This window comes from Arvicola amphibius, chromosome 11 (assembly GCF_903992535.2).
Source record: "Arvicola amphibius chromosome 11, mArvAmp1.2, whole genome shotgun sequence".
NCBI classification, from domain to species: Eukaryota; Metazoa; Chordata; class Mammalia; order Rodentia; family Cricetidae; genus Arvicola; species Arvicola amphibius.
Genome location: NC_052057.2, coordinates 105,759,897 through 105,773,856, shown reverse-complemented (window position 1 = coordinate 105,773,856; position 13,960 = coordinate 105,759,897). Strand labels below are relative to the sequence as shown.

General features: G+C 43.7%; 1 long non-coding RNA gene across 2 annotated transcripts in view; it reads left to right on the top strand.

The window, feature by feature from the left end:
- LOC119826909 overlaps nt 1-13,646 on the top strand; it is a 42,618-nt gene extending 28,972 nt beyond the window's left edge. For both annotated transcript variants that reach the window (XR_005287487.1, XR_006020931.1), the window contains 4 exons: nt 3,271-3,502; nt 8,021-8,065; nt 11,304-11,371; nt 12,742-13,646. This is a non-coding gene — a long non-coding RNA (uncharacterized LOC119826909). The remainder of the gene's footprint in view (nt 1-3,270; nt 3,503-8,020; nt 8,066-11,303; nt 11,372-12,741) is intronic.
- Nucleotides 13,647-13,960: the final 314 nt, after the last annotated feature.

Genomic DNA, 13,960 nt, shown 5'->3' with positions numbered 1-13,960 from the left:
AGAATATACTCATGTCTATACTTCATTTACATAATGATATCATGATTTTTGAATTTGCTGTCCTCAGTTAGGTATGGGTATGAAAATTAGGTAAAAACTGGTGATCCTGCAAGATTGTCTATAAAACGTCTTGTAATCTCTGGAAGGGAGCTCCTCCGGCCCTTACCGCGTTGAGTGTGCTGGATGAGTTCCATGCCTAGGCTCGTACTGTGCTTTGGAATAAACCTTGCTTTTTGCATCCAAGTCCCGCATCCCTGGTGGTCTCTTTGCGGGGCAAGAAGTCTGGGCACAACACCATCTCAATAACAACAAAAATAGAGTCGAAAACAAGGAAATCCTTGCTGGCTGCTTTCTTTTGCTTTTATTATCTTTAGGAGTCATCAGTAAGTGGCAGAGGAGTGGCTTGTTACAGTTAACAAAATGTCAGAGCAATAGTTCCAAGGCATTTTCTTATCAGCCCTTGACTTCTAGCTACCATACAGAATTGATGTAAGTTAATTAAGATACACTGGGTACACACCACCTATAATATCCACTGAAGACCACAGTCTCAAAGCTCCAAAAGATTTAAAGCTTGACTTCTCAGTAATGATAAATTTCTATTTTGCACTAGACCCCATTTGCACTAGACCAAAAATGACCTATGAAATTTCCATCAGTCAAAATGAAAAAGAAAAATAACCCGATTGATTCCCATGGGGAAATATGTAATCCAATAATTTATTGCCTGTAGCAATAAGAATGTTAATTTAAAAATTGTGTTCTGTGCATATTGTAGAAATGGCAGCAAAGAAGACTCAATGTTCAAACTATGTCAAAGGTGCATGAATCATCATAAATGACCACACAAGGAAAACCCTGTGTGTGTATCTTTCTGGCCAGGGACTGCTTGTTGCTGGTCTGGGTAAAGCTTTTCATGACCCACCTGGGAACATGTCTTGCAGAGGGGCAAACTGACTTGTCTGCAGTCATTGAATGCTAACACAGCTCATCCCTGGGAGTCTGAATAGCCATTGCTTTATATCAGTTTGGTTTACTTGTGTTTTCTATTTGTACTCTGTAACAGATCTTGGTCCTGAGCTCCACGGGGAGGAATGGGGGTTCAGGTTTAGATGGGTTCCCCTAAAAGTGCTGTACCACTCACAAAAGTTCAAGCCGGTAGACTGGACTCGCTGTGATGCCTGGCTTAGTTCAATGGGAATTAAACTAGATTATCAGTCCATCTTTGCCCTCTTCTCTGACCACCTCTTAGTCCCAGAGAATGAACTGATAACAACAGCATTTGTGAGCAATATGGTCTCCACTGATGACAGCGTAAGAAACACAGAGCCAAACACAGAGCCCTGTCATTCATTCTCAGCTTGAATGCCAAGTTCCAACTTCATTCTCAGCCTCATTCTCCACTTGAACACCAAGTTCCAACTTCATTCTCAGCCTCTGTCCTATTACCCAACCACAAGGCATCCTTTTCAACCCTCCCTACCAATAGGAAGGCCGCTCTTCCCCCTTTCTCACAGGTCAGTCTCTTTTTAGCTTCTACTTCCAGAGTTCCTGCTTCAGTTCAGTGAGCCAGAAGTTAGGATCAGCACCTTAGAAAGTCCACAAGGGTTTCCCCTTTATACTTGAATGTCTCTATTGAACTCTTTTGCAGCCTTTCACTACAAGTTAGGGAAATGTTCGATGGTAAATAATCCCTAGTCCCTGATCACCGTAGGGGTGATTTATGGGCAAAACAGATGCTGCCCAAGATCTGCTGTAGACAAAAGCATGTGCGTGCACACAAGAGGGAAGGAGAGTCAGCAAAGTCTTTGGCTGGGCTTCCGTGTGCGCCACCATGTCACGGTTGGCTGTTTAATTAAGACCATCTGGCTCATTCAGCAGTAGCTAACACAAGGAAAGGCTTGAAAGACTGGTTTTCTGATACTAAATATGACTTTTGAAACCCAAATAGTTCTTATTATTAAGCCTCAGTTCAAAGGACACTGCAATTAGTATTTGGAAAAGGACTGTAAACAGAAGAGCATTCGTCAATGAGAATGTTATCCCTTCTTTAGATCAGCCTTTGCATCATGTATATGTACATGATGATGGAAAAATAGAATGTATTTGTGTGTGTGGGTAGAAATAATGGCACATTTTCTGGGGCATTGCTTGATGTGAATGTAATATACAGTTTACATTTATGTGTATGAGTGGACTTTTTTCATAACAGTATGTTATATTTCCTCTATTTTTTTTTACTGTTAATTATTTTGAGTATTGTGGTTTCAATCAGTTTTCCTAAGAATGTTCTCACCAATAGACATTTAGGAAAAAAAAAATTAAAAAAAGGTCCTCATGGATCTCTTGGTAAATTAATACCACTATATGACAACTTAAATCCTCTAATAATTCTTTGGATAATTCCCAAATTACTCAAAGAACTGTATCCTTGGCAATAAATCTTAAGAACAAAATGAACATGGTTTTGTGGGAAGGACTAGCTGAAGAAAATAGGCATCTAAAATGAGGGAGAAAAATGGCAAAAGCTTTTAGCCAGCCATTAGCTATCCTCATGGAGAAATAGATGAAAATGTCTGAAAGAAATAGAAATGTTAAATGCTCTAATTTTGCATCAAGTATGTAATTTCTTTTCTTTGTTGTTGTTTTGTTTTATTTTACATCCAACCAGTTGGAACCTGCAAAATAATACAGCACAGATTTCTTTTTATTGGTCCTATAATACTTCCCCCCCCCCCCGAACAATTATGTGTATGATTCAGGGGACTGTCACAGCCAAAGGGATGTCTTCCCTTGGGATCAGGATGAACAATTGCCCTTCCCCATGGGGTGGCTCTAAAAGCTAGGACTAAAAGCACAGCCCATTGATGGATGTCAGGAGCTCTATGGAGTGTGCCTCCCTTTGTGATTGGGCCAGGGAAGCTGCAGTTATGGGCCAAAAGACTTCCTTCCCAATGGCCAGCAAGTCCCCAGGCCTGCTGCAAAGCCCTCTACCCAAAGAGGAGCAATGATGTCACAGCCTTTTAACCGTTTGTGTACAATTCCCTAAGGGTTTTGTTCTCAGTGTGTTAATGGTTCCCAGTTTGTTTCAGTCTGGCCAGATTTCCATGTCGTTAAATGAACAAAGCAAACCAAGGAACGCAGGGGGGTAACTTCAGGCCAATAATGCATGGGGAAGAAACAGTTCGATGTTTTAATTGTTCCCTAAATATCTACTTTGCCCTCTCTTCTGAATCATTGGTTCCCTTCCTGATTTTCTCATCTTCACAGGTTTGAAAGGTTGTGGGAAACGAATGAACTTTGTAAGCAGCCAGGGTCAAGTCTGAGCCCCCGGGGGACTTACCTGAAATGTCCTCGTGGGCTACTGAATCCGAATGACATCTTCCCGTAAAATGGGAGCAGCTGAGTTCTCAGGGTACTTACACGGACTGAGCGATAGAAGAAGAAATGCCGTCCTGGAGATTACACAGAGGTTATGAATCGGAGGCTCCGGAGCCAGCAGGTAGGTTTCACCACCCACTCGTGCACTGCCTGCCACAAGGTCTTTTTGTACAAAGTAAGGGAGTGAGAGAGACAGGCTGGATGTGAACTTTTGTAGCCAAGGAAGACGCTGAGTTCCCCATGTTTCTGCCTTTATTTCCTGCATGCTGGGAATACAGACTTTTTGCCATACTCCCTGATTTATGTAGCGCTGTGAATCTCAGGGCTTTATGTACTCCAGGCAAGTGCTCTACCCATGAGGCCACATCCCTAGCCCTCCACGCCCTACCCTTCTCACAACCAGCACACAGTTTAGGTTCACTGTTGGGGTCTTGAATGACTCCATATGTGTACGGTGCTTGGATATTGCGGGTGCAGAGTCAACCCTTGGCCAATACTTGCCAGTGCTATCCAGAACTCCTGACTCTCTACCTATTATGTTAGTGGGACATCACTCCTTCTACTTCCTACAGGGAATGTGTCCCCTGCAAAAATTTAGCTTCTTTCCCATGCAGAGAAGTGGGGTGATGTCCCTTTATGAGTTGAAGCGTCTGAGGAGAGAGGACTAGCTGGAGGGTTCACCCAGGTACTGGCTAGATTTCTGTTTCACAATGTCTAGAAGCACAGGGTTGATGTGTCTAGCACTCACCCAGGGGAAGACAACATTGCAAAGCTAAGTAAAACCTCTCTCAAAATGGGCCAGTTTGTCCTGGCCAGTCTGTGACTCTGCTATTTCCCGGGTCTAGGAGAGCTTGCAGTTACGATTTTCACCCACGCTGTGATCCCAGGTTGTGACATTAGGGACACGTTGAGGGCAAGCGGTGCTGTGTGGAGTGTGGGGTCACACAATGAACACCATTCACAGGAAAGATTCCTGGGCCCCTGTATGAAGGAAGCAAGCGGCCCTGGAAGTCACGGTAATTTAAATGAAATAGTTGATTGTTGTGAGCTCTGACTAGGGGAACTGCCCCATTCTGACAGGAAAACAGCCTACCACAGATTAGTCTGCCAAGCAGAAGCTGAGGGCTGTTCTGCACACTGGACAGCTGTCTCATCTAGGGAGCCTAAGGGCCTGTGTAGAAGCTCCACTTTGGTTTCTGGGACTTTGGCGTTCCCGTTTGTTTATGGCATTCTCAGTGAGCTACTTTCAGAATTTGCTGCCAACTGGGAGAATGCCACTGGGAAATTGACATGCTAAAAAACACGCTTATGCTATCATCTGAGTGACCCTGAGTGTCACACTGGGTAAAGTAATTCGTTGTGGCCCTTATAATCACTAGAACTTGCCGTGCTTCAGCAAAGGGCCCCTGGGATCATGCAAGGAACCCTACAAACATAGAACAACAGACAGGGAAGGAGAAGGGGGCTTGTTGGGGAAAAAGAAGGGGTTCAGAAGGAGTGGGGTGGTGATAAGAGAGAGTAATGAGGGTAAAATTACCAAAATACAGTGAGTGAGAGAGAAAGATGGTAAAAATGAAAAATAATAATTAATAAATAAAAGTTCTCAGTCAAAAATAAATTGAGCCCGTCTACTGTCCCAAACAGCATCATAGCTTAGCAATACAGAACACTGTAGAGGAAGGGTTGCTAGGCTTTGCTGCCTGATTATGTGTCTGACAGAAGTGATGCTCAGTTGCCCGACCCAGCATAGAGAGAGGATTACGTCATATAACCTCAGCTCAGGAAACCATCAAAACCCAAAGTATAGCTTCTACTGACTATATTGTTTCTGCACAACCGCAAAATTGCAAGATTTGGGCTGGAAAATGGCTCAGTGACTAAGAACACTTGCTGCTCTTTCAGAGGACGTGGGTCTGGTTCCCAGCACTCACACGGTGACTCACAGCCACCTGTAGCTCTAGTCCAAGGGATCTGATGCCCTCTTCTGACTGCCACAAGCACTAGGCACTCATGTGGTGTATATACATGCATGCACGCAAACACCCATACACACAAATGCAAAATAAATAAATCTGCTTTTTATTTTTAATTGCAAGAGAAGCCAAGGCTGTAGCATGTAGGAGTTAGGGACTTAGTGTCGTCTTGGCAGGGCATAACTCTACCAGCTCCCAGCCCTGCTTTACCAGATCTCCAAAGCTTAGGCAGCTGTGATGGAGAATTGGGGGTGACTATTAGTCCTTGGAGCCACCTCTTAAACTGCCTGTACCTTATTTTAATCAGAGGACCTCAAAATAGGTCACAAAGTGCTTACCCAGTATGTATGCCCTTTACATACATCATATACGTCTAGCTACCCCAGAAGCCTTTATCCCTGGACACTAAACATGGCAGATAGCCATTATGTTCTCTTAGAAGACAAAAAGAAGGCTTCATTCTTCTGTAGAGAATAATAAGTTCTCTGCAGGTCACCAGAGTCGCGGGGGTGGATGACAATTTGCTGTATTTACAGCATTGTGTACTATCCACTCTGTTTATGTTCTCAACCACAATTCCCCACTCAGAATACCCATCACAAATTGGCAGTAAAGGCTGAAATGTGAGGGTCTGGCCTAAAAAACCCTTACAGACATGGCTACCTGTTGGAAGATTTCATCTGACACAGTTGGCTGTTGACAGGAACAGGGAAGATTATTCTGGGACAACTGTAGATAGCTCTGTTATGGCCTTGCTCAGAGAGTTCCAACATACTTGGCTTTGGTCACGAGGCTCAGTGCACCAATTAAAGAGATGACCAAGGGCTGTAAGCTGCAGTCACTAATAGAGCATTTGGATGACATGCATGAGATCTCAGGTTCAATATCTAGTAGCACAAACCAAAGGAAAGAAAACAGAGATGGTCATTGGTGAAAGAAGATTTAAGTGGCATGGCCACCTTGAGAAGAGATTCAGTGACTCCAAGTCCATCTCCTCAGTACTGACCTGAACTTAAGGCTTTGATGGAAGAATTGGGTTGGGAACAAGAGGCATACAAATTAAACAATCTTATCAAGGTATGGTCTGGTTTATCATTATCTCAGTTCAGGTTCTCAAACAGGTCCTAATTACTAGAGGAGACAATACAGTTGCCATCAAATTAACTGGGCTCCAGAGTTCAGCCTCTGCTGTGAGACAATGGTCTTTTACTCTGTAAGGATTTGTCATTTGTATTGGTTTAATAAAATGCTGATTGGCCAGTAGCCAGGCAGGAAGTATTGGCTGGGTGACCAGAACAGAATTCTAGAAAGAGGAAAGGTTCAATCTGCAGTTGTCACCCAGATGCAGAGGACACAAAATGAGAATGCCTCACTGATAAAAGATACCAAGCCACATGGCTAACACAGACAAGAATTATGGGTTAATGTAAAATATAAGAGTTAATAAGAAACCTGATCTAATAGGCCAAACAGCTTATAATTAATGTAAGCCTCTGTGTGTTTCTTTGGGACTGACCAGCTGCAGGATTGTGTGGGACAAAAGCCTCTGTCAACAAGTCTCAACATCATAGATAATTTTCCTCATTTACTTGCTTGTGTGTGTGTGTGTGTGTATGTGTGTGTGTGTGTGTGTGTGTGTGTAGGAAGGGTATAACTGTGGCTTGTGGATGGTTGGAACAGTCATATAATCAGTCTTCCTGTTCCTGGAACCCAAGGTTGTAAACAGAGGTTATTTGTTTGTTTCCCGGCTGCTCAGACCCAAATAATCACACAGAAACTGTATTAATTACAACACTGCTTGGCCAATAGCTTAGGCTTCTTATTAACTAACTCTTATATCTTAAATGAATCCATTCCTATTATTTTATATTTTACCACAAGGCTCGTGGTTTACCAGTAATCTTCTGGGCATCCGTGTCCTTCAGCAGCTACATGGCGTCTCACTAACTCTGCCTTCTTTTCTCCTCTATCTCTGCTTGGAATTCCTGCCTTGCTCTATTCTGCACTGCCATAGGCCCAAAGCAGCTTCTTTATTAAACCATGGCAATAAAACATAATCACAGCATACAGAGGGGACCCGCACATCACAAGGTAACTGGCCTAAGACTATGACTGGATGCTGAGCTTTTGAGTGAGGCAGAGCCATCACAATGAGCACTGGACTCATTTAAATTTAATTTAAATGATTGATTTGGTTTCCTCGTCATAAGGTGGAACCAGACTAGATCTTCCCTCAGTGCCACCACCTGAACCATCAGTTGGGTTCACGGTTCCTTTCCTGCAAAGCAGAGCAAAGTTCAGTGGGCAGAAAGGGGGTGTGGCCACGCCCAGAGGTTAGAGCTGAGCAAGTCATTCCTAAGAGTCCCCACTGAGTCAAAACAAGCTTTGAAAGCAGATCCCCACTTAACTCTGGCACACATTTGGGAAAATCCTGTCATTGCTTTTATGATTTAGCTACTAATACTCTTCCATTCATTCCAGAAAGCCTTCTGACTCAGTTGCCTATTTTAATCCCAGACATTACCATCTTAGTATGGGCCAAGCGCTCAAGGAGGAGACATCCTGCTTTCATTGTTCGGGGTGATGTTATCAGCCTTCACCCTCTTTGTTTTCACGTCTGCGGAGTGCTGGAACACTGACCTGGCCAACCTTTCTTCCTCTTTCAGCCAGGTTTGGATTAGCTCCAGAGTGATTGGCGACCTGTTTGGGAAGTAAGTATGGAAGGTGGGCTGACGTGGAAGTAAAGGTCAGATAAATAACCATTGCCATTGGGAGACCCAGGCAGAACAGGATCTGCAGATCTCCAGCAAATGTTCCTCATGGCCTCTGTGCCACTGTTTCCACGCGACCCTTCCATTGTCCTTGGAGGTGATAAGGAGAGTTATCTCCAAGGAGTGTCCTGCTAAATCCAAGGGCCCTGACTGCTGCAGAAAGATGGAAGAGAATATAGAGTCCTTAGCTCTGTCTCTCTCCAGTAATTTTGCACTTGGGGAAGAGATAGGTTTGGAATGGCTTTGAGATGCTACATGTTAGGGGTGGAAGCTGGTAACAGTATTGATGCTGCTTTGCTGGCTCAGATGACTCAACTGTCCTGAGTGACAGCTAACTGTGCCTGTATAAGACATGAAGAAGATCTTATTGCTTCTACTTCATGCTTTGGTGGCTCACCAGCGATTACAGAATCAGATCCGGAACTTCCTCTCATCAATTTTGTTGTTTATAACCAGGCCACTGCTTCTTCCTTCCCAGTGTGCCATGACTGTTCATCTTTTGGGGCAAAGGTTGGCAAACTTCAGGCTGCTACCCAAATTTGGCCCTCCAAAATTCATAGCTAAGAAGGAATGGTTTTGATGCCTGTAGGTAGTTACACACTAAGTTATTAAACAAGGTACCAACATGGCTATCTTTGATTTCACTTCTTGATTTGAGAGCCCAAAATGTTTTTTATCTGGAGCTTTCTAGAGAAAGTGTCCTCTCTCCTTTATGGCAGGCACCATGCTACCCTTTGTAGTTAAGTTTTTGTATCATAAATTTTATTGCCCACAGTGACTTTGCACAAACTGTCTCTGCTCCTTAAATTGTCTTATTGCCCCACCTGCCCACGTGACTCATGTACCCCAGGCTGGTGTTGAACTCCTCCCCACCCCGTAGCCAATGATGGTCTTAAATTTTGGGGCCTCCTTAGTGCTAGGATTCCAGGTATATGCCACCATGCCCAGTTTATGTGTATGTGGTTCTGGGGATGGAATCCAGGGCTTCGTGTATGCTAGTTAAGCATTCTACCAAGTGAGCTGTAGCTACAGCCCCAAACTGCCTCTGTTCTGAGAGTACACAGCTCAGCGGGAAAAACACAATTAGAACGGTGAGCAGAGAAACAAGGTTAGGGATCGTTTGGGTTAAACACGGGGTACCCTGGGGTCATTGCTATCAGAATGAGGTATCAGCAAGGACTTTCTGGAAACAACAGTGTTGGACTAAATTTTAAGAGTCGGAGTTTTCTAGGCCAGAGGGGGACTCAATTAAAGGTAACACACGAAAAGAGAAATATGTAAAGCCAGGGTTGTATCAAGAGAAAGCCATGGAAGGTCCCATAAAAACTTTTTAAAAATTATTAACTTATTTATTTTATGTACATTGGTATTTGGCCAGCTTGTATGTCTATGCAAAAGAGTCAGATCCCCTGGAATTGGAGTTACAGACAGGTGTGAGCTGCCATGAAGGTGCTGGGAATTGAACCTGGGTCCTCTGGAAGAGCAGCCAGTGCTCCCAACTGCTGAGCCATCTCTTCTCCCACCTTCCCCACCCAAGGACTTTAAATAGATAGCTCAAGGCTCATTTGCTCTATTTAAAGATGGTGTGGATACAATGTAAAGACTGAGGCAAGACTTGGGGCAGAGAGACTGCCTAAGAGGCCTTTACTCATCCAGTAAAGAAATCTTGACATGTATTTTAGTGAACCCTTGGTGTGTCACAGATGAGGGACAGATGAGTCTTGCTCCAGTCTCTTTTTATAGTTGCCAAGCTCTAGGCAGTAAGTAGCTAGATGATGGAGTCACTAGCTAATGTAGCAGATGCCTTGGAAGACTAGATAGCGTTGTGCAGGAGGACTGCGGTTTAGGACTGAATGTCTTTCAAAGGAGAATGTCCTTAGAGTCACTGCTAAGGCCACGCCCGGCCACAAGTTACTCCATATTATGCTAAAGTGTGCTTGCTTAGAATATGCCTTGCCCTAAGAGACCTTATTTTTTCTTTTTTCTTTTCTTTTTTAAACTATCTTTTTGACATTTTAATTCTTTTGTTTGTTTGCTTTTGTTTTTCTTTTTTTATTGATTTTATTGAGCTCTACATTTTTCTTTGCTCCCCTCCCTGCCTCTCTCCTCCCCTTCAATCCTCTCCCATGGTCCCCATGATCCCCAGGCTCCCAATTTACTCAGGAGATCTTGTCTTTTTCTACTTCTCATATAGATTAGATTCATGTATGTCTCTCTTAGGGTCCTCATTGTCTAGGTTCTCCGGGATTGTGATTTGTGGGCTAGTTTTCCTTGCTTTATGTTTAAAAACCACTTATGAGTGAGTACATATGATAACTGTCTTTCTGGATCTGGGTTACTTCACTCAAAAATGATGTTTTCTAGTTCCATCCATTTGCCTGCAAATTTCAAAATGTCAATTTTTTTATTCTATATAGTACTCCATTGTGTAAATGTACCACATTTTCCTTATCCATTCTTCGGTAGAGGGAAATTTAGGTTGTTTCCAGGTTCTGGATATGACAATGTTGCTATGAACATAGTTGAGCACATGTCCTTGTGGTACAATTGAGCATCCTTTGGATATATACCCAAAAGTGGCATTGCTGGGTCTTGAGGAAGGTTGTTTCCTAATTTTCTGAGAAATTACCACACTGACATGCAAAGGGGCTGTACCAGCTTGCATTCCTACCAGCAATGCAGGAGTGTTCCCTTTACCCCACAGCCTCTCCAGCATAAGTTGTCATCAGTGTTTTTGATTTTGGCCATTCTTACAGGTGTAAGATGGAATCTCAGAGTTGTTTTGATTTGCATTTCTCAGATAGCTAAAGATGTTGAACATTTCCTTAAGTGTCCTTCAGCCATTTTAGATTCCTCTGTTGAGAGTTCTCTGTTTAGGTCTATAATGTATTTTTTTATTGGATTATTTGCTCTTTTGGTGACCAGTTTCTTGAGTTCTTTGTAGATTTTGGAGATCAGACCTCTGTCTGATGTGGGGTTGGTGAAGATCTTTTCCCATTCTGTAGGCTGCCGCTTTGTCTTGTTGATGGTGTCCTTTGCTTTACAGAAGTTCGTAGTTTCAGGAGGACTCATTTATTAATTGTTTTTCTCAGTATCTGTGCTGCTGGGGTTCTATTTAGGAAGTGGTCTCCTGTGAGAGGCCTTATTTTTAACAAGAGGCTTTCGATTTTATTTTGAGGATGGGGGATGGATGAACCTGGTTGGACACGTAAACAGCATCATCCACCTGGAACCACTAAGACACAGGTATCTTTAGATAACTCTCCTAAAAGAAGAACTGGTACCACCCTGTAAATTTATCAGAGTAAATTTGGGCTCTGGCCACACATAGGTGTATTAAAATCTTATCGTTAAAAATGGCAATGGGAACTTACCAGACAGACCAGACTTATGAGGAGGCACAGGAAGGACTTCTAATATAGTCATGGTAATGGCCCCAGGGACTTGCCATCTGACCATGGGAGTGTGCATCAAGAGACCAGCAGGTAGAGAACGTCCTGGTGTAGGAGGTCCTTCTGTTTGTGTGTTGCTTGTATTAGTTAATGAATAAAGAAACCCCCTTGGCCTGATAGGGTCAGAACTTAGGTAGAATGCTGGGAGGAAGAAAAGCAGAGAAGGAGAGAGACACCATGGAGTTTCCAGAATCAGTCATGCTAAATCTTTCCTGGTAAGCCACTGCCACGTGGCGATACATAGATTTATAGAAATGGGCTAAATCAAGGTGTAAGAGTTAGCCAATTTGACGTTAGAGCTAATAGGCCAAGAAGTGATTTAATGAACACAGTTTCTGTGTGGTTATTTCGGGGCTAAGCTAGCTGGAGGGCCAGAACGAACAAGCAACCCTCTCCCTACAACAACTCCCGACTGTCTCAGGGGCTCCAACTGGGCTCAATTCCCGTTGTTGATTCTACCTCCTAGAATTGCTGCTCATTCATCCACCCACTTATTCACCTGGGGCTGCCACCTTTCAGTCCAGTTCACCAGGACCTGGTCTTGTTCTTCTCCTCTCCAGCCATGACTGCACCTCCTCTCTGCAGCTCACCTCTGACACTGCAGCTCGATGCTAAGGCAGCAGCTGCGTTTCCAGTAAACCTCCAGGCTAGTTTGTGGCTTTGCTCTCTCGCAGATGCTGCATCTTCCCTAGCTTCTGCCTCTCTGGCTCCTTGTAACCATTCTGTAACTTACCTATAAATAGACATAGAGATCAAAACATGGAAATAGATAGAAATAGCCAGGGAGAGAGGGAGAAAGATTTATAATGCGGTGTGCAAGGTGTGATCTGAGAGTTAATATTAGTAATTAAGGTGGGGATAGAAGGACTTGTATTCACCTTGACCAGGCCTATCAAGGGTAGGGGCTCCATTATGCAGATTTCTGCCCGCGAAATCATTGTCCCTTGTGAATTTGTTATCATTCAATAAAGTCTGACAGAGTAGAAAGCTAGAACGTGCTTGCCTCTGCTGTGTTTCTGACATAGTACAATAATGACAGTCACTCTCTGCAAGAGGCCCTCAGCCTGAGCCGGGATCATTCTCAGCTGACTCATCAATTAGTCTGATCAGAACATTGGCCAAGTAGCATTTAAGTAAGCTGTCGTTTTCTGTTTTCTCCTTCAGGTAGATGAGGTGAACTCATTGAAAGTTGATTCCGTGTCTACCAAATGGCCATACTATCAGAGTCCAGCAGGGTCCAGTACTACGGAGGGCATGGCTGAGCTGACCTGAAATGGGGGTGTGCTGAACTGAGCAACAGCCCTCTTCCCCACAGGAGATACGTTAGAGTCTTGTGACCAGCCAACTAAGTTTTGTTTATCCACGTCTTACGAATAGAATCTACCTTTTCCATGTTTTCTAGGAAGAAATGGAGGCAGTTGGCAAGAATAAGGGGACAAACTGGAGCATTGGAAGTCAGAAGGCCTGGACACCTGGCTGTGTCACTGATGTCAAAACTTTGAATGGACTATTCCTATCATTGCGACATTGACATATCTTCTTTTTAAAGGGGAGGATTTGCATTAGATCACGGGGCTTCTTTCTCCTAGCACTCAGTTATGATTTATGAGACTAGACAATAGGTGTGGCGTGGTGTGCAAATGATAGATTCAGAAACAAATGCTATGGAGATTCATGTTTCAGCATCCAAGTAGGGCTTCACTGTAAATGATGTATGCATAGACTATACCCTGGTTGGGGTGTGACATGCCTCCTGGCTCCCCTTGAGAACTGAAGTGCTCTCCCCTCCCAAGCTGGTGGGGGGAGTGCTGTCTGCTTAATGCTTGCTACAGAAATCTCCTGAACTGAAGAGAATGGCTCCCCAGTAGCCTGTCTCTGAGAACAGCCTTTATGCAGTCACTAGCTCTTGTGAGAGTGTGAGAGCCAAGCCCTCTTGTTTCCTTTCTGAAAAGCTTTAGAGAATTCCCTAGCCCAGAACTCCTCTGGAATCCACTGGAACTGTACCCCACTTCTACTTCCCCTTCACCTCTACCCATCCTGCCCTCTTCATTTCTTACTTTTTTTTTTTTAAAAAAAATTAATGTCTATAGATGTTTGGCCTACATGTATATCTGCACATTATGTGCATGCAGTGCCCACAGAGACCAGAAGAGGGAACTGAATTTCCTGAAAAAAGAGTTACAGATGGTTGTGAGCTGGGAATCGATCCCAGGTCCCCTGGAAGAGCATCCAGTACCCTCAACCCCCAAACCATCTCTCTAGTTTCCCTCTTTACTACCTTAGGTGTTTCCAAGTCCACCTCCACCCAAATCAGATGCTTCCCAGTGAACCTGACCTCTTATCACTGCCTTCTTGCGATGTATGAATTTGGATTAGTCACTCT